This window comes from Ictidomys tridecemlineatus, chromosome 6 (assembly GCF_052094955.1).
Source record: "Ictidomys tridecemlineatus isolate mIctTri1 chromosome 6, mIctTri1.hap1, whole genome shotgun sequence".
Lineage (NCBI taxonomy): Eukaryota > Metazoa > Chordata > Mammalia > Rodentia > Sciuridae > Ictidomys > Ictidomys tridecemlineatus.
Window position 1 is genome coordinate 113,901,342 of NC_135482.1, and position 22,014 is coordinate 113,923,355.

A 22,014-nucleotide genomic window follows, 5' to 3' on the forward strand; every position below is an offset into this window, starting at 1 on the left:
AAATATACGTAGCACCTTATCTCTTCTTCTCTCAAGACACTTACTTCACTTCAGAATTATAAAATTTTTTTACACATATCCTTACACATAATTTATACCAAGATGCCAAATTCTTTGGCATAAAAATTGCCTGATTTTTTGTATTTTTTGTAATATTTAGTAAAGTTTTTGAATTCTTTAAGCATTCAATCAGTGTGTTTGAATGATAGAACATAAATCTGCTTTCTATATTAAGAAACTGGAGAAAAGAAAAATGTAGGTATCAAAATGAACTATTGATCTGTATTAAGTTTTGACTCTCTGTATATAAATAACTCTCTTGCCCTCTTCTCCAAAAAAAACATAGAAATAGAAATCAACCTTCATGCTGAGGCTGAACTCAATCCAAGATAAGTAAACAAAATTAAATATAGGATTTCAACTGTTAGTGATATTAGTATTAATTTTTTACAACTTAGTAACTTACAACGTACTTAAAGTTCAGTACATTCTTACTCAGTTACTAATTCACAGTCTTTCAAATTTAATGCATAAAAATAAAATTAGAAGCCAAAAAAGTACACAACAATTGCATTTTTAGTGTTTTATTATGAAAAGATATGGAAATGGCTGAGACCAAAAAAAAAAAAAAAGCCAGATCATAAAGGTGAGATACATCAAGCATATTGATGTAACCAATGTCAGAAGTATCTATACAAATATAGAAAGAAACAGTGGAAAAATAGTAGAGATTCAGGATAGAAATAGAACTTTGATTTATCCTCATTAAAATGATAATTTAAGACATGAATAAGAATTTAATAATTAAAGAAAAATAGGTAAGGGAGAAAAGGGGGAAAGGCTGAAGACAGAACTTTGAGTAATAACCATGCTTTGTGGGCAGGGTTGGTGAGCCTGAAATGCTTAGGAAAGCAAGAAGTGACAAAATAAATCATTGGAATATCAGCAGAGACCATTTTAAAGAAAGCAAGGAAACAACAATTTCAGGAAATAGAGAACAATCAACACAGTAAAATATAGTAGACAGTTCAAATGAGAATAAGAAATGAAAGAAGTCATCAAGTGTGGTGACTAAACTGTTCTTTGTAACCACTGAATGGTTTTATTTGAATTTAGGAAACTAAAACACTGCTGACAAGAAAAAAAAAGTGGGAATATTGAGAAAGAAAAAAAAGTGTAGATATTATTTTCTAAGGAAACTTGGAAAAAAATGAAGGATAATGACAGGTCAACTTACAAGTTTTCAAGATCGTGATCTGGGCATTCACACCTTTTGTTAAGACTCCTAGCAGAGGAAAATTATTTTAATTCAAAAAGAATTAAAGGTATAAATACTATTGAAGTGGGAATCACTGCAGTTTTCTGGATGTCTGCAATAATTTACCTATGGTATATTTTGATTCTGAAACACTCATAGAACTATCTTACATTTGTATAACACTTAATATTTTCCAAATGACCTTCCTGGTCTTCAAAGTACTATGATCTGCATAATAACCAGATGACTAAGAAGAATGCTTATGCACCCTTTTCAAATCAGGAAATATTTTTCCTGAGAAATACTTGACCTTATACAATGACATCTCCCAGGAAGATTTCGATACTCTCTCCCCTAAACCAGGCAGGCTTCTGGGGTGATTGCTTTTAGATTATATGGCCAACACTTTATGTTAAACATCCTACTAACCAAATATAAGAAAATGCAAAATGCACTATCACCTCTACATGTTCTGAGGCTATGAACTGCTTCAGCAGCAATCTTTGCTACTTGCTTCACACAAGTAGCCAAAATTTATTTTCTCTCACAAAACTATTAGTTGAGTCAATGTAGCAATCCCTATTTTAGAACAAAAATGAATGGAATAAGTTACTTAAACTCACAAAACAGGTCAGTGACAAAACTGGACTAGAATTTTTAAATCTAGGTTATTCATCCAGCTGCTTTTACAGAGTAACCCTGTTTGTCACAAAATTCATTTTACTTATTATGTGTTTTTGTCAGCTTTTTCATTACCATGACTAAAAAGATCTGACAGAAATAATTTTATATGAGGAAAAATTTATTTGGGGACTTAAGGTTTCAGAGGTCTCAGTCCATAGACAGTGGTTCCGTTCCATGTGGCTCAAAGTGAGGCAGAACATCATGGCGAAAGAGTGTGGTAGAGGGAAGGGGCTCACATGATGATCAGGAAGCAGAAAGTGAGAGACTCCTTTCACCAGACACAAAATATATACTCCGAAGGCATGCCCCTGGAAACCCATCTCCTCCAGCCACACCCTACGTGCCTTCAGTTACCATTCAGTTAATCCCTATCTGGATATTAATAAACTGATTAGGTTAAAGCTCTCATAATTCAATCATTTTGCCTCTAAACCTTCTTATATCACACATGAGCTTTTGTTGGACATCTAATATCTAAACCATAATGCTATGTTTATGGTGTTATAGTCAAATATGTCTATATTGTGTATATGAATAAGCATTTATCAAATATTTGATAAGCCATTTTGTATTTCAAGCAACCAAGAAGGGGGAAAAATTTTCTTTTATTCTTTTCTCCCTTTACCCAATCACACAAAATTAAGGACTTAGACAGAATTCTTAATGTTTTTTTGTTTGTTTTGTTTTTGTTTTTGTTTTTGAAACATAGGGAGTTGCAGATTGAACCCAGGGAGCCTCTACCACTGAGTTATATCCATGGCCTCATTTGTAAATTTTCATTTTATTTTATTTTTTGAGGTAGGAGCTCACTAAGTTGCCCAAACTGTCCTTGAACTTGGAATCTTTCTGCCTTAGTCTCATGAGTGGCTAGAATTAAAGGCAGGTTCCACCATACAAGGTTCTCCTCCTTTTTTTTCAACTTAAGAAAATACACCCTGTTCTGAACTTAACCTTAATATTCATGATGCTATATAAGCAATAGATGCATTAATAGCATTTTTCAAAGCAAATAAATCAGAGAAGTTTATAAATATGATAGATCTAAGGAAATTAAAGATAATTATAGCATAGACTAAAGCAATTTCAAAATATAAACAATGTGAGTTCAGGTTCTCTGAACTTTTATTACTACCTACAGGGAAAATAATGATCATTGTAAACATCTAATACACATGAGGCTCTAATAAATTATTGTATAGAGAGATGTCTACTGATTGTGAAGTTTTTAAAAAAAACTTTGTGTATATTACACCAAAGATGGAAGAAGCATAAAATATATAACATTGCAGTTACAGGGTACGTAAAATCTTATTGGACCAGTGATAAATATTTGTGCTTCAGCAATTTTAATATTACAGACGTCCTTTTTTGGAATGATTACAAACTACATCAATAACTTACTAATCACTTTAAAATCACATGGATTCCAAATCTGCTAACCAGATATGTGTGCAAAACAGCCACTCTGAAAAATATTTAATTCATTTTAATCAGTGTTTTACTCAGCTTTTTCACTGCTATGTCTGAAAGACCCAACCAATTATAAAGGAAGCAAAGTTTATTTGGGGGCTCACAGTTTCAGAGGTCTCAATCCATAGATAGTAGTCTCCATTCCTTGGGGTTTGAAGTAAGGCAGGTTATCATGGCAGAAGAGTGTGTCTGAAGGAAGCAGTTCACATGGTAATCAGAAAACAGAGGGGGCTCCACTTATAGGATACAAATACATCCCCGAAAGCCAAGCCTCCAATTCCTACCTCCTTTGGCCACACCCTCTGGCTTCAGTTACAACTCAGTTAATCCCTATCAGGAGATTAATTCACTAATTGGCTAAGACTCTAACAATCATTTCTCTTCTGAATTTTCTTACATTGTCTCATGTGTGAGGTTTTTGGGAGACACCTCACATCCAAACCATAACAATAGGATAATCTTCCATTCAAAAATTATCTTCCCTGAATAAAGTGCTCTCTATACAGAGATAATATTGACAAAGTACATGAAGACTGGAAGACTCTTATCTTCTAGAAATAAATGTACAAATAAAAAGTGTTTTGCTTTAAACACTAGTCACAATTTAATATGTTGATATTCACATTAAATATTAAGTAGTGAGCTTTAATTATTTATGAGTCAGAAATCTATATTTACTTCTTCTGTTTCCTAATGATTTCAATAGTTTTTTTTTTTAATAATCCTGAGGTCTCATCATTTCTGCAAATCAGATTTTAGTCTGGTGTTACTGGTTCACCAAGATGTCAACTTGGTTTAATTTTCAATTTAATATGCATGTGGTTAATTTGAAATGATGAGGAAGTGCTCATTATTTTATAAATGAATTATTCATGCTGAAGACAACATTACCCATGAATACAAGCAAGTTACATTAAACAGGGAGGAAATGATGGCCATAAAGCCATAATATTAAAAGCAAAACAAAAAAAACACAAGACTGAAAAGAAGAAAACCCAAATTTCAAAATTGCAATAATCTGAAGAATAGAGATTATATATATATATATATAGGTTTTAAATATATATATTTTATATCTTGAATTCCTCCTCCAGTATCATATGTAAGTAAAGATGCCTTATGTATCTCCTTTCTAAAGATGCAAAGTCTAATTATTCCACTAGAACTTAATGAACACTTTATCAACTATCATTTTATTCCATTCAACTTTCAAAATTTAATTCAGCTTTCCCATTTGTGTTTCCAACTGAATATACCGCAATATTGTCATTCATGGTCTTTCCAAAGCAAATTCTTTTTCATTGAAAAAAGAAACTGGGCTGGGATTGTGAACTAGCACTAGAACCCTCACCTAGCATGTGTGAGTCACTGGGTTCGATCCTCAGCACCACATTAAAAAATACATAAATAAATAAAGCTTATATATATATAATATATATATATATATATATATTTGAAAACTGCATGAAATTATTAAGTATGTGGAAAATTTTAAACACTGATCCAAGACACTTTAGGCCATATAATATTATCTGGATTCTAGATGATAAGGAGGAAGATGATGATGACAAGGACAATAGTGGTAGTGATGATTACCCACAAAGAAGCAAGCTAGGAACACCATAGATACCTCTTCTCTTATAAGACTCATGAAGTAGATGTTATCATGCATGTTTTCCTGTGGAGAAGAAACCAGTGAGTGAAGAAAAACTCATAAACTATCTTTTTAACCCCATTAGCATGAGACTAGCCTAGTACTTGAACTGAGATCTGCTTAAACCAAAATCATTTGTTTTTACTATCCTGACTTATTTTTGACAAGTTATACTTATTAAACATGGTAGATTGAATAATTTTGTTTATATTCACTCCAAGGTCTCACTATACTGATAGTAAACAGAATAATTTTTAAAACCAATACTCAAAAAAGACAAAGAGGAAAAGAAAAGATAATATGTATTTAAAAAGTAAGTGTGGGGAAGATGAAAAACAGACAGAGGGTGACTAATATGACAGAAAAAATAATACAAATCCCTGCTGGAAATCTTGAAAAAGTTTCAAGTCAAAGCATGAATCAGGGTTTATAAGAAGAAAATTGATTTAAATCCTTTAAAAGATTTAAAACTTTTATTTTATCCTAAATCATTTTCCCTAACTTTTGCATTTAGGCAATTACTCTATCCCAACCTAGCAGACAACCCCAGTTTTAGAAAATTGAACCAGAAATAATGCAGTCTTGAGAACACTGGCACAGTATATGGAGAAGAAAAATGTTGCTCTCCACCCCCCACCAAAAAAAAAAAAAAAAGAAAATGGATGGGTAATTTACATAAAATGCAAATTTACTGACCTTGTAGGTTTAGTTCTTAGAACTATAGCTCTTAGGGAGAAAAACTCAAGTTATCTTGAATTACTGCTGCCTGTGGAGAAGGCCACTTCATGATAACAAGTGCAGATATTTTACTGCCTTTGTTCAACACCTGTGAACTACTTATCGTAAATTCCCTATGCATGGTCTTTGGTCACGTAGGCCAAGCATTCAAACCTACCAATGTTGTAATGGTCAAGAAATGATGTCAAATTTTCTATAAAACTCCCATGTAACCTCAGCTCAGAGTCCAGAACTTCAAAGCACTGTATTATCTGGGAAACATGAGCATAAATAAACCTGAGTTCTTTAATCCTCCAAGTATTACTTGGTCTCCTGCTGAATGTGATTTCCATTAACAGTACCACCTCAGCACCTGGCCATATTCTGCCCCAGCATTGAAAATCAAAGATTTGTATCTTGAAAACCTGACCTGCCCCACCAACAAAAAAAGCCCTGTAGCTAGTATGATTGGGTCACTCAGGAAAACAACTTTGCCAAATCTGTGATCCATCATATATTTATTTATTCATTTTATTCATCTTATCTTTATTCCAGTTTTAAAGAGACATAATTCACAAATGAAAATTGAATGTTTAATATACAGCATGATGATTTGACATGTAGATACAGCAAGAAATTATTACAAGAATGAATCAATTAATTTGTTTGATAGTAATATGTCCTCTGTGGTTACTATTCACATGACATATCTTTTTTAACCTTTTACATTCGACCTATTTCTATCTTTGAATCTAAAATGTGATTCTTTCCAGGAATAATGGCACACACCTATAATCCCAGTGGCTCCAAAGGCTCAGACAGGAGGATTCAAAAGTTCAAAGCCAGCCTCAGCAATGGTGAGGTGAATAAAAGCTCAGTGAAAACCTGACTCTAAATAAAATACAAAATAGGGCTAGGTATGTGGCTCAGTGGCTGAATGCCCCTGAGTTCAATCCGTGGTACTTCCAAGATTTAAAAAAAAAAATTAAAAAATGTGAAGCCTGATATAGCATGTACTTGGAACCTATTTTTTATTTTAATCTAAAAATATTTGAATTTTTATTTGATTGCTTATGTTATTTTATTTATGTTGTTATGGATATAATTGCCTTACATTTTCATTTTACATTTTGTTTTCTATATGCCTCACAGCATTTTTGTTCCTCTTTTGCTACCTTTTTTTTATTCAATGGATATGGTCTAGTAACATTTTAATTTTTTCAAAAGTTCTACTTAGTCTTAAATTATATTCTTAGTGATTGCTCTAGAACTTAAAATACATATATTATCAAAATCTACTGCACATTTTTATTTACAAGATTTCATTGAAGCATAAAATATTATTTATACATGCTATATTCCCCACATCTTTATGCCATTATTTTATACATACTGCATTTATATATGATGCAAACCCTAAAAACAGAAATATAATCAATATATTTTAAATGTTACATCTTTTTAAACAAGATATGAAAAGAAACAAGTTCAAATATACATTTAGAGTTTGTAATATTATTCTTCCTATTTACTATATCTTGTTATCTTCATTTTTCCCCCTGTGAATACTCATTACCTTATGGTATCATTTCCTTATTCCAATAAATCTTTGCTCCCACCCACCATTCATGCTGCTTTTATAAAATATATTATGTTTCTATATTATAAGCTCAACAATATAATTACATACATATCATTTTATGCAATTACTTTGAAATCAATTTTAAAAAGAATATAATTGCATGAAAATATGTAATTATACTGACTTGTATATTTAACAGCATACTGTCTTTAACAGCACTCTGTTGCCAGTGTGTTGATTTGAATTATTGTTGGATGTCACTTGCTTTCAGCTTCAAGAACTCTGTTCCTTTTTAGAATTTTGAAAAAGTGTTGCTAGCAACAAATCTCTGTTTTTACAAATCTGGACATGTCTTTATTATTCCCTCATTTAAAAAGATATTTTTGCTAAATATAAGATTCTTGGCTGACAATTTTTTTTTTTTTTTACTTTTAGTAGTTTGAATATATTGTCCCACTACCTACTGGCATCCATAGCTTCAGAAAAGAAGTTAACTATTAATTTTATTGGCATTTCTTGTATGTAATGACTCATCTTTCTCTTTTGACTCTCAAGATTTATTGGCTTTCAATATTTTGACTGTGACATTTCTGGGTGTGATTATCTTTTTGGCTAATCTTCTTGGAGTTAGCTAGGCTTCTTGGATGTGTGTCACTAGTTTTCACAAAGTTTTTAAAATATAAAGTTGTAGAAAGTCTCAGGGATGCCAATGAAAGACCAACATTTTGATGTGGTCTACATGACAGTAATGACATACTGCTCATGTACTCACGTACCACATGTACTCTGAGCTTCCAGTCAGCTTTGAGGTGTTTCTTCCTTAAATAGAAGATATGTCATTACAGCAGATACACTAATTGTCTATTGTTGTGTAAGACATTATCATATCATATCACAAACTTAGGAGCTTCAAACAAAGTCCATTTTCTAGTTCACAGTTTTGTGTCAGAAAACCAAATATGTCTCATCCAGGCTTTCTTCTCAGTGCCTTAAAGATTGAAATCAAGATGTCAGTCTATGTTCTCATCTTGAGCTTATTTAGAAAAGAATCTAAAGAGCAGCCAGGTGATTCATCAAATTTACTTTCCTATGGTTACAGAATTGTTCTTGTTCATGTTTGATTGAGAATCATTCTCAGCTACTTGATTTCTGCCTCCAAGTCAAGACTCTTCACAACAAGGACAGTTTGCTCCTTCAGGATCAACAGATAAATCTCTCCCCTGTTCCCCAACATGGGGCTTTATATAACATTAGGTAATTCTATGAATAACAATCTCACCTTCTTTGCAATGTAACATAACCAAACAAGGGAGGTACTATACCATTATATTTACAACCAAAGTCAGAGGAATCTTAAAATTCCATGACTACCAACAGATATTTTCATATATCTGAAAAAATTTAAAAATTTAAATATAAAATAAATATAAAATTTATATATAAAAATTTATTTATAATAAATTCAGAGGAAATAGAAAATGACTAAGTAATATAGAAAAATCAACAATAGGGAAAGACACAGAGCAAAACTTAAAAAATATACCTATAATTAATATCCCTAAAGAGATAAGACATTTTCCTTAAGATATAAGAACCTGTCATGCAAAATAATAAATAATAAGAAAAGAATAAATTGATCTTAAAAACTAAAGTTATGATAGAATAATTATTTAAGTACATATGAAGATTTTAAAAGTAAGGCTGGATAGAGTGGCTCACATCTGTCATCCCAATGGCTCAGAAGGCTGAGGCAGGAGGATTTCAAGTTCAAAGCCCGCCTCAGCCAAAGTGAGGTGCTAAGCAACTCAGTGAGACCCTGTCTCTAATTTATATACAAAAAAGAATTGGGGATGTGGCTCAGTGGTCGAGTGCCCCTAAGTTCAATCCTCAGTACCCACCCCCAGGAAAAAAGTTTTGAAAAGCAAAATGCAAAAAATCTTTCAAGACACATGACAAAGGAAAACAAATATTAATTAAGAAAAAAAGATTTAAACATAAGAAGCACAATAAAATATTCTAGTATCTAAAAATCATAATTCATAGGAATAAAAAAATGAAGGAAATAAATTTAGTAGTGAAATAATATAAGAACATTTCTCTTAATGAAAAAAATCTCCAGATTAAAATGACCTATCCAAATACTATACAATCAGTGAAAATATAGTCACAACATATTATATGATTTTATACTTTCTACAGAGAATATCCTAAAAAATATTTCAGTAATAAAAATAAAAATAAAGCCAGGTGCAGTGGCAGGCACATTCTTGCAACTTGGAAGACTAGGCAGGAAGATTGTAAATTCAAGGCCAGCCTGGGAAAATCAGCATTAGTCTGTCCCAAAATGAAAAAAACTGAGGATGTAGCTTGTGGAAAAGTGTCATAGCTTCAATACTCACACCCAAATTAAATTAAATATAAAATTTAAAAAAGGTAAAATAAAAATAAAAACAGGAAACATCTGGTTTTAAAATGACATAAAACATCTCAACATAAAACATCTCTAGCAACACTAGAGATAAAAGATTATGAATTAGTATCTCTAATATTCTGAGGGAAATATAGCTTCACTATAAAAATCCTTTATCCAATAGATATCATTCAATAGAAAAACAGGGTAAACATATTTTAGGCATGAAAAGTCTAAAAAATAACTACTATACATCATTTCTTATTGTAATGTATTCTAATTTGTTATATATAACAACAGAATGTAATTCAATTATATTACACATATAGAGCACAAATTTTCATGTCTCTGATAGTACAGAAAATAGAGTCACACCACTCGTGTCTTCATACTGTAATTAGGGTAATGATGCTCATCTCATTCCAATGCATTTCTTACCCCCATGCTGCCTCCCTTCCCCTCCCTCCCCTTTGCTCTATCTAAAGTTTGCCTATTATTTTCAGGCTTCCTCTATCCCCAATATGAATTATCATCCTTATATCAGAGAAAACATTCAGCATTTAGTTTTTTGGAACTGGATTACTTCACTTAGCATTGTACTCTTTAATCCATCCATTTACCTGCAAATATTATGATTTTATTCTCTTTTAATGCTGAGTAATGTTCCATTGTGTATATATACCACAGTTCATTTATTCATTTATCTACTGCATGGCATCTAGTTTGGTTCTACAATTTTGCTATTGTGAATTGTGCTGCTATAAACATTGATGTGGCCGTGTCCCTGTAGTATACTGTTTTTAAGTCCTTTGGGTGTAAACCAAGGAGTGGAATATCTGGGTCAAATGGTGGTTCTATTCCCAGTTTTCCAAGGAATTCCCATTCTGCTTTCCATATTGGATGCACCCATTTGCAGTCTCACCAGCAATGTATGATTGTGCATTTTTCCCCACATTCCCACCAACACTGATTGTTGTTTGTATTCTTAATAGCTGCCATTCAGACTGGAGTGAGATGAAATCTTAGAGTAGTTTTGATTTGCATTTCTCTAATTGCTAGAGACATTGAACATTTTTTCATATATTTATTGATCGATTGTATATTATCTTCTCAGAAGTGTCTGTCCAGTTCTTTGGCCCATTCATTGATTGAGTTGTTTGTTTGTTTGTTTGTTTGTTTATTTTGGTGTTAAGATTTTTGAGTTCTGTATATATCTTAGAGATTAGGACTCTATCCGATGTGCATATAATAAAAATTTAATCTCAAGATGTAGGCTCTCTACTCATGTCACTAATTATTTCTTTTGCTGAGAAGAAGCTTTTTAGTTTGAATCCATCCCATTTATTGATTCTTGATTTTAAATCTTATGCTACAGAAGTTTTATTATTCAGGCTTAATTCAATATAACGGAGATTTGGGCCTACTTTTTCTTCTATTAGACGCAGAGTCTCTGGTTTAATTCCTAGGTCCTTGATCCGCTTTGAGTTGAGTTTTGTGCATGGTGAAAGGTAGGGGCTTAATTTCATTTTTTTGAATATGAATTCACAGTTTTCCAAGCACCATTTGTTGAAGAGGCTATTTTTTTTCCAATATATGTTTTTGGCACCTCTAATATAAGATAAATGTAATTATGTGGGTTTGTCTCTGTGTCCTCTATACCATTGGTCTGCAAGTCTATTTTGGTGTCAGTATCATGCTGTTTTTCTTACTATTGCTCTGTAGTATAATTTAAAGTGTGGTATACTGATGCTACCTACTTCACTCTTCTTGCTAAAGATTGCTTTCACTATTCTGGGTCTCTTATTTTTCCAGATGAATTTCATGATTGCTTTTTCTATTTCCATAAAGAATGTCATTGAGATTTTGATTGGAATTGCATTAAATCTGTATATTGCTTTTGGTAATATGGTTATTTTGACAATATTAATTCTATCTATCCATTAATAAGGGATATCTTTTCATCTTCTAAGGTCTTCTTTAATTTCTTTCTTTAGCATTCTGTAGTTTTCATTGTAGAGGTCGTTTACCTCTTTCGTTTAGTTGCTATACATCATTCCTTAAGAGCGTACTAGGAGTATGCTCTACTAAAATGTGGGAGTAAACCATGAAAAAGGAAATGATAGTTTCTTGGAATCAGAAGATTCAACAGTAAAGACCAGAAAAGGAAATTCCCAAAATCAAGACAAAGGAAAATCACAATGTCTATTTTCTAACATTGACAGCAGTCTATGTTTTATAAGTAAACACATCCAAGAGAGATTTCTTCCAAAAATTAGATGACCAATTGTGGATAAATAAATTCATACAGTCATTATAGTCTGTATAGACTACAATGGGAATGGGCAGTGTGTCCATATGACACTACATTAAAAGGTAATATAATCGTGGTTAGTTATGGGACCATGTTTAAATAGTATTTATAGTTATAATTAAGTGAACTCTGAATGTTAATTTAAACCAAAGGTGTGATAAATTTATAATGAAATATGTGGGAGAAATTATTTACATGGGAGGAAGGATGGTGTAGAACCTATGTAGGAAATCATAGATAAAATTTACATTAGAAAAATCAAAGCACATAACTAGGAGTGATTTATTTCAAAATATGTAGCTAAATAGTAAAAGAAACTGGGAAAGAAAGGTTTTAAAGTGTTTGTCACAATTAAAGGGAAGCCAGAGTGTCCTTTTTGCTACAGACAAAATTAATATAGTCTTACTCCATTCAGGCTTTTACAACAAAACACCATACAGTGAGTATACATTCAAAAATTTAGTTCTCAGAGTTCTAGAGACTGAGAAATGCAAGATCAAGGTGCCGGTTGTTGGGTATCCAAGGAGGGCCTGCTTTCTGGCTCACAGAAAATGTTTTCTAGCTGTGTACCTTTGTGGTAGAAGGGAGAGATCCCTCTTGGGCTTGCTGTACGGAAGCTCTAATTCATCCAAAGTAGTTCTGTCTTCCTGATCTAAACCCCATGGAATCTCTATCCTACTACTCCAACCTTGATTGTTACAACATCAATATATGAATTTTAAAAAGACACAAACAGTCAGGCTTCAGACAATACCAACACAGAATGTATTTCTTAACATTTCCTTGTGTCATAGAATAGAGCTCCATCTCTCCTGCAGTTCATCGTGTTTAGAAATCCACTGCCACTGATTTCTATGCTAACGCAAGGTAGTTCATATAAAGCCCATTACATAAAAGGCACTGATGTAATTATGGTTTCCTTTCTTGTTTCCCAAATTTCAAATTAGATCATGTTGTTTCTCTGCTTAAATTCCTGAAAGGCTACATTTTGTCCTCAGAAACAATTTGCAAGTTAGCATTAGCATTCAAAAACCTTTGAGATCTGATCTTATCTATGTTTTAACTCAACTTACTCCACATGCTTGCCCCAGACATCTCATTCATACAGTAAGCACTCAAAGCCTCATGCCCCATAATTCTGCAAGTGCTATTCACTGTGCTGGGAAATGTCTTCTACTCCACTTCTCTAGCTAAGTAATGTCAGTTTTTTTTTCAAGACTCCACCCCAAATTCTCTTTATATAGACTTTCCTGATTTTTTATTCCCATAGAACCCTTTCATACTTTATTTCCTATGGGTTTTTTTTAGCCTAATAAGCAATATTTCCATCTATTCAATTTCCCAAATTCTAAAAGACGTCAAGATTCCTTTTAACTGTCTGTAGATTATGTAAAATCAAGGACTAAATTCCACCAATACTATTGACAATAAATCTCTTTATATTATAAACTGCCTTGTTCAATTTCAATATAGAACACTACCATTTCTACTCTAGAATATTATGGCAGTCTGTTTTTATTTTCTGTCTTGCATCTTGTTCCCATCCATCACCCAATACTGAAGTGAAGAGTGCTAAAGGGATTCTCTGTTTACTACTACCCAGTTTAGAAGAAAATTTTATGTTGATTATATCTAGTCCTATAGTGTACATGAAATAAGGCTTTCCCTTAATTTTGCTAACACTCACCAAGTTGTCCAAATCTCTATTGTCTATTCTAGAAAAAAGCTCTATTAAATTATAAAGACAATCTACTTCTGAGTTACAAGCAATGGGGTGAGGGGGTTAAGGAGAAATAAAAAGTTTGAGCCAAAATTTCTGAATTGATGGCCCATAGAATGACCACTGCTAAATTTTAATTCTTCCTGGATAATAATAAGAAATAGAATTGAGCACTGAAACATGTTCCAAGTGGCTCCCTAGAACTTTATTCCCTTTGCTACTCACAATGGGAACCCATGGACCAGTAACAATGGAATCTCCTGGAATCTTGGAAGAAATTCAGATTTTGAGCCACATTCTAAACTTCCTAAATTAAAATATGCATCTTATTAGTTTACCAGATGACAAACATGCACATTAAATTTGATGTTTCTTTCAAATGCAAGAGTTTTCTCCAAATCTATTCTCCTACCCTCCCAGTCTTCCCTCCCTCAAGGATTAAATGCCTTTCCATCTTCTTCAGTTGTCATAACTTTTTCCTCAAATCTCTGCCAAAATCTTACCTCTTTTCTAAAAGAGGGAAAACTTGCTCTACCAGCATGTATCTAAATCTTTGATTGGAACTTTGGCTAAAGATTTTTTTTTAGTCCTAGTCTTTGTGTTTCTAGAATCTGTGAGTCACACTCTTCAAAGTAACCTGGCAAGGGAAAAATCCCCTTGGGGTACAGGTGAAAGTATTCCAGGATAAGGGACAGAAAAACATACAGAAAATATCAGTTTAAATTTCTGAAATTAATTCAAATACTTTAATGCAATAAAATATAAATATAATCATGCCTGTCCACACTTTAGCCTTTGGTGGCAACCTGATACTCTCAATCATGTTCTTTTCAAAATAACTTGTACAACAATGCTGGATGTTTATTAAATCTCTGCCAAAATCTTACCTCTTTTCATGAATCCTTTACATTTCCTCTGATTTTTCTCAGCAGCTATATATTCCTTTCCAAGTCTCAGTCCATGTTTCTAATAACACTGGTTCTAACTTTAGATAGAAACCTCCATATGTAGGCAGAAAACCTCCATTGGTCAATTTGAACTGACTAGTATGGCTAGAGAGCCACAGCCCCATGATCCAAGCTTATGTCAGTCCATCTCAGGGACGATCACAGGACTCTGACTTAAGTAAGGAACTTGACAAATGTTTTTCAGCAAAACAGATGTCAAAGCTTCTGAGCTTTGGGAACCCAGCCATATATTATCTTAATTACATATTTGTCTTTTTTTTTTTACCTGTTTGCTCCTAGTTCCTTAAAATACAAAAAGCATCCTGATATTTCTGGCCTTAAAAAAAAAGTGTGGAACTTATTTGGTCTTCAGATCCTAGTTTTCCAGCACTTGATAAGTAACCAGGGAAAAGAAATGATCTTTTGTACTATACTAGAAACAGTGAGAAGGTAAATCTTTCCACCTGAAGAGCATAAACAGATGGAGAAAAAAAGCAGAAGGACAGAAATAAACAAGAGCCTGAGGTTATTATTTGAACCCTGCATGTTCTACTCCTGGTTTTAGAATTTGCAGGAACTAAGAAGTTTCCTTTATATGTACATCATTGTAGAGTAGCTTTAGCTTTTCTTTCACTTGCAACTAGTAAGGGTCCTAATACAAAGGTCCTTTTCCCAGCTCTCACTGAATTTACTAGCATCCACTTTTATAGTGATATGCAGCTTGTGAGGCTTTCTCTTGAGTATGATAAGTTACAGAATATTCTACTTCCTCCTGCAATGACTTTCCTGCCCCAATTCATCAAGTTGACTCTGACCCCACTTGAAGGACTCATGTTAGACGTCTCTGGCTCTGAGAAGGTGTTGAGTCCTGTCCTGCTCATGTCGAGACAGGTACTCTGTTGACTGTGCAGACACATCCACTGATATTAGTGTGAAAAAAAATTAACATTATAAATGAGGATTCACCAATAAATAAAAAAAATGTTTAAAAAAATCTGCTACCACTTGAGGGAAATTGCTAATAGATCCTTACTTCTCCTCCTGTAACAAAGCATGTGTCATATTAAGTTGTTAATTTTAAAAATGGACATAAAACAAGATGTTCACCTTCGGTAAGATTAAATACATGCAAATTTAAATAAAAATAAATTTCATTTTTTATTAATCAAACTAGCAAGTATCTATAGGAATGATGAGTTTTAATAGTGGAATAGGTGCTGGAGAAAGACATAATTATATAATTTGGTGATAGTGTAATCACTTCTGAGTTATTTTTTAGAAAATATTTTTCCAAAATGACTATAGAGGTTTTAAAAGATTCATATTCTTTAATAAGAAATCCCTCCTAAAGGAAACTAGTCAGAGAAATATATACAAATATGAATGTAAAAATGTCTCCTGCTCTATACTTCAATATAGATTTTAAAAACTAAAAAGGACATTATTCAAATTTAAATTATTATGTAAAATGTATTATTTTATTATAATAAAAGCAATTAATAATCAAATTTTGAAATTCTGATATATTTCTTAATATATGATATATAAGTTGAAATTAAGATATCATCTTGTCAAAGAATTATAATTCCTGGCAATTTTTCATAGTTATGTTACATTAGTAGACTGAGCTTATTTACACCTTTTACTGGTTTGGGAACATATACAAAGCATTCCTGCTTTTTATTTCTAGTAAATAATAGGAAAAAAATAAGGTCTAACAATATGGTAGCATTTCTATTTAAAATGGTTAAAATTAGATGCTCCATAAATGTTAGCTGGCTCTGTATCCCCTCTGCCAATTTCAACCCTAGAGTTGCAGCTAATAAAAGTGTATGTATTGGGGCTGGGGGTGTGGCTCCAAGATAGAGCGTTGGACTAGCATGTGTGAGGCAATAAATTTGATCCTCAGCACCACATAAACAAATAAAGATATTTTGTCCACCCAAAACTAAAAAGGAAATATTTTAAAAAGGGTATGTATTTATTTTTGAGCTGCCTTTTAATACACATAACAATATGAATACAACAGTTTATTTTTAAGGAAACTGACATCAAAAAACATGGGGATTTTTCCAAGTCACACAGGCAATAAACAACAGATTTGAGATGAAGATCCAGTTGTACTGACTCAGTTTAAGGCCACAAAGCACATATGACTTACTAATGCTGAAAAACAGGCAACTTGTATAAACCTGGACTCCTAAAGGACATCTTCCTACTCCCATATTTTAATAATTGCCTTCCTATTTCAGAGGTGTCATCTGTGAAGTCTTCTGACTTGGGTGTGCCCCAACTTATTGTCTTTATTTATTTTGTTTGTAATTTGGATTTGAATGCTAGGAATAATGAGACCTACTGGTGTTGTGAAATTCAAAAGCCAACTTTTCTTGACCATCTAGACTGAGTACCTTTGTAAGAAAGAAAATGATGGTAATGGGGAATGTATGGCAAATTATTTTTTAAAAAACAAACAGTGGGTGAATTGATCCTTATAAACCAAGAGTTAAAGACTGAACAACCCTAGAAATGCATTCACTGAATATTTTTAAAGATCCTTTATGACTGCAAAGATTATTACAACATCATCATCTCTGTATCTGCCCACTCACCTCTGGAAAACAGGAATATGAAACCAGAATAGATTGTGCTTCATTCTGCATGATTGTTCCAAACTGTGTGGGAGAGCTGTGTGTGTTCTTCCTTGCATATCTTTGTTTAAATATATTATAGTGATCCTACTGGCCCTCGAGTGGTGGGTGTTGTACCACGTGGAGTTAGTTGTGTGTTTGTGGGAAGAAAAGCTGTAGGAGGCTCTTGTGATGTGTCTGGAATATGCATCAATGTATGAGTTAAGCATGAGTCAAGTGTGTGCAAAACAGGCAGCAAAGTTTTACATGTGCTTAAGTGGGACAAAATCTATTCTGAATATATCTTGAATTAGATTTGAACCTACCCATTAAAAAACCCAGAAGCTTCCAGTATTATCTTCACAGTCAAGTATAAACCAAATACAGCCTTGGAAGCACAAAAATTACCAATGTTCTAAAAGATGGAGACACTACATTTCCATCACAACCAGGGAATGAAAAATAAACTTTCTAATTAACCTCTAATTTAGAATCAGTGCTGCATTTTAACACACTATGTACAAAAGAACTTTGGTAAAAAGTAAAGAGTATGGAACAAACTCAAGATTTACTAAAGAAATATGTTTTTCTTAAATATTTAAAATTTGTTCTTAAATATATAATATGTAAAGTTCAGATCACAGAAAATATCCTCTTCCTTGATCATTACTACTAATAATGTTGCTCTGAGAATTTATTAATCAATGTATTGCACACTAACTGAGGCCTATTACTGTTACTCTGTGCAAAATGAGTAACATATTCTTTTGGATGACAATCCACACTAAATTAATTGAATTTTTAATTTAGTTTATTTACTTTTTACTGCCACCAATATATATCTCCATATCCATACCTAACCCAGAATATTAAAATTTTTATCTTTTAATCTGTATCCACAACTAAACTGTAAACTTTTTAAAGACAAATGATATATTTTAATTTACATGTCATTCCTAATATGGCAAGCACTCAGAAAATATTGATTTATTGAGAACATATAAATTGAGTAATAAAATGTACTAATCTAAATATATGCAAACAATTATTTATATTATCTTATACACACATAATACCATGGACCATAGGAAAGAAAGTATCAAAATCATAAATGCCTGGGTCTTGGTGGGTGAATAACTTTTTATCTTATAGGTTTCGCATAATTGTTGATTTTCCCAAAACACTATAGCATTAGTTCCCAGCCACAACTCCAAATAACTTACTTCCTAACTACAAAAAGAAGGTATCTGATACTAGCCTTACTGACTTCTATAATGATTTTCTCTTGTTGAAGTCACTTCGACTGTTTTTGATGGAGTTGGAGGAGGGGTGCAACAGATCCCCTTAGCTTCAATGGCCACTGTTTAGATTAACTATTAGTTTAAAATAAAAAGAGTAACCGGGAGGTGTCAGAGACACTTAGCATCCATACAGGAATATCTTCACAGGTTTTCTTATCACTAGTCTGTATTTACAAAGATTCTTCAAAGTGGCAATTCAATGAATGGATCCTTAAGAAAAATATCCATAAAATAAACATAGGAATTATTTACCTTTATATTGGTGCAATCTAAAATAGTATGGTGAAATATTAGAATGAAGGCATTTGAAATTGTATGCAGTAAATATTTGTATAGAGTCCTAGGTCTGGACCAACCATAATGAATGTCACGTTATACTTCATATTGATACGGCCTTTTCAAAATAATTTCAGACCTGCCAACTCAGTAAGAGTCCCTCTCTTTCCATGTTCTCCCTGTTTTAAAGGGGCAAAAATCCTGGAAACTACATTTCCTAGACACTCTGAGTTAATACCCAATGGTGAGAAACATTTGTAGATTAGGAAGGAAGTAGTAAAGCTTCTGACTTTAGCAGAAGTGAGATTTTTGCAGAGTCTCCTGTGAATCACCACCTCAGTATTACAGCTATAAACATCATCAAGCTTTTACTGCAATTTTAAAACTTCTGAAACAATACAAAAGCAATGATATGATTTTTTTTTCAAAAATCTATTGATTAAGAAAGATTATTTAGCTGGGTTTGGTAGCACACACCTGGTAGCACACACCAGGGTTCAGGAAGCTGAGGTAAGAGGATCACAAGTTGAGGGCAGGCCCTAAGCAACTTAGCAAGATTCTGCCTCAAAATAATTATTTTAACAAAAAGTTGGGGATGTGGCTCAGTAGTTAAGCACCCTTGGGTTCAATCTCTAGTACTAGAAAAGGATAAAAAAAGATTATTTATTGAGTACTTCCTATGAGCCAGGTCCTAGTAAAGTTCTATGTGATTCAAAATCAAATAAATTTTTCCTTGCCCCCAAGGAATTTATTATAATTCATATGATTGTCTTACTACAACAAAAGACACACAAGTACTGAAACCTACAGAGATTGATTTTTTTCTCATTTCCAGATGGAGAGAAGAGGCAGTGCTGGTTTTGCTTTCACTGAATATTGAATGCAGCAATTTGATCCTGTGAAGTTGCCAAGGCAATGCCAACTGTCTGTGCCAGCATATGGGGGTAGACAGTCACTCACGTATACACAGACACCGTGATTTTGTAAGCCTCTTTTATAACATACTCAACTAAAAATAAAAGTTTTCATCAAGATTATATTTTCTCATATTAAAATAGCCTAATTTGCCAGGCTGTGGAGAATAGATGCTGAACCATTTCTGGCAGTTTGAAATGTGATTTAAACATATTAGAAGATGAAATTCTTTTGCCTCATGCACTTCAGAGTCTTCTCACTGAAGGGTATTACAAGTAGCATGAAGAGCAGGGTGAACTGCTTAGGATGCCCTTCATTCCTACATGCCTTAAAGGACAGCCATATTCTTATATCTGACTGAAGAAGATTATAATAAGGGAATGATTAATAAATTAGTTAAGTCAAGTACCTTTCTATATATATCAGTTAAAGTCAGGATTTAAAAATGAAAGTACTTATATCCCTGAAATACTTTGGGCTGCATTCAGGATGTCAAATTTACATTTAATTCAAGTAGGAAACACGGAGTTGTTTTTGTATGAGATGAACTGAGAGAGTGCTAAACTTTTGATGGTCCATTTTTTCAATGAAATCAATGAAAAACCCAAAAGGAAACTGAATAATTTGATTTCCATTTTGTCTTTTAGTCTGCACATTTCTTTTAATCAATGTTTTTCTTTCACCCTTATGACACTACTTAGTTAAGCATGAATATTATAGATGGAATAATTCATTAGGTTAACTAAGAGATTAACAATAATATATTCAGGAGCACTTGATGGTAAAGAAAATCAGGACTGAAAATAATCTGAGCCAATATAAGTCACTGACCTTTTCAGAACACAAACTTTGTCTTTGTTAATGGCTCTCTGGATTCTCCATAGCACTGTTTCAGCAAAAGGCTTGTATTTTTTCCTTCCTTTTCACCTTGTTAAGAAGAATCAAAACAATCACCTTCTTAATTAAAAGGAAAAGCCATATATACTGGAAATCTCAATTATGTCAAAGGGAAAATAAATCATTGACAATAAATTAGAGAATATGTACAGAGCAAATGAGAAATTTCAACTTTAAAAAAATGATGTTTTTGTAGAAGAGTATCACTCTTGTATGATTATAAATCTAAAAACACCAAAGGCAGGATTAGAAAAATATAGATAAATTGAATTTCATACACATGAGATGGCTATGAATAGCCTCCTCAGTCAGTGCCCCTAAGTGGGTACCTAGGATATCAGTCAAGAAAATGTGATGATAATGCAAAAGTTTGTCTTTGATTTGACCCCCAAACTGAAAGGTGATTTTGCTTCCGAGTAGGCCTGAAATAGTGGATGGATGGATAAATTAATGAGTTAGTGAGTGAATGAATAAATAAATGAATATAATAAATATATTCATCCTGATCAATCCAAGAAAACAAAGGATACCAGAAACAATAACTAACTCGAGACTAACACACTCCAATTAGAGAAATACCACTCCCAAATTAAATGATTGTAGACAGTTTGCAAGATATATCATAGTAAACAAATATTCAAAGAAGCTTTTGATAAAATCTCAGTGCTTGAAATAAGTTGAATATTTATTTCATTATCAGAGACAATAAATATTCTGAAAACTGAAAATAACAATCCTAAAATAGTAACATGACCAATTCATAAAGAACCCTCAACACTGTTGATTAATGAATGCCCTGCTTCCCGTTCTGTAGTGTTATCAAATACCCTGAGATGATTTATTTTTCAAATATATAAAGATGTTTTGCAATTAACCGTGGCTCCCCATCCTATATATAGAAGTCCTTTATTGGAGAGATTGTCCTTTCCCCCGAAGTGCATTCTTAGCACTTTTATTAAAACATCAGTTGGGGGACTGGGGCCTTAGCTCAGCAGCAGAGTGATTTCCTCACATGTGTAAAGCACTGGGATCAATCCTTAGCACCACATAAAAATAAGCAAATAAAATAAAGGCAGGCTGTCCATCTACAACTACAGTTTTTTTAAAAAAATATTTTTAAAAAGACAAAAATATAAGTTGGATACAGCTGTATAAATTTAATTCTGGAATGTCTATTCTGTTCCATTATCTTGTGTGTTTGTTTTTATGCCCATGATATGTTTCCATTACTATAGCTTTTTAGTC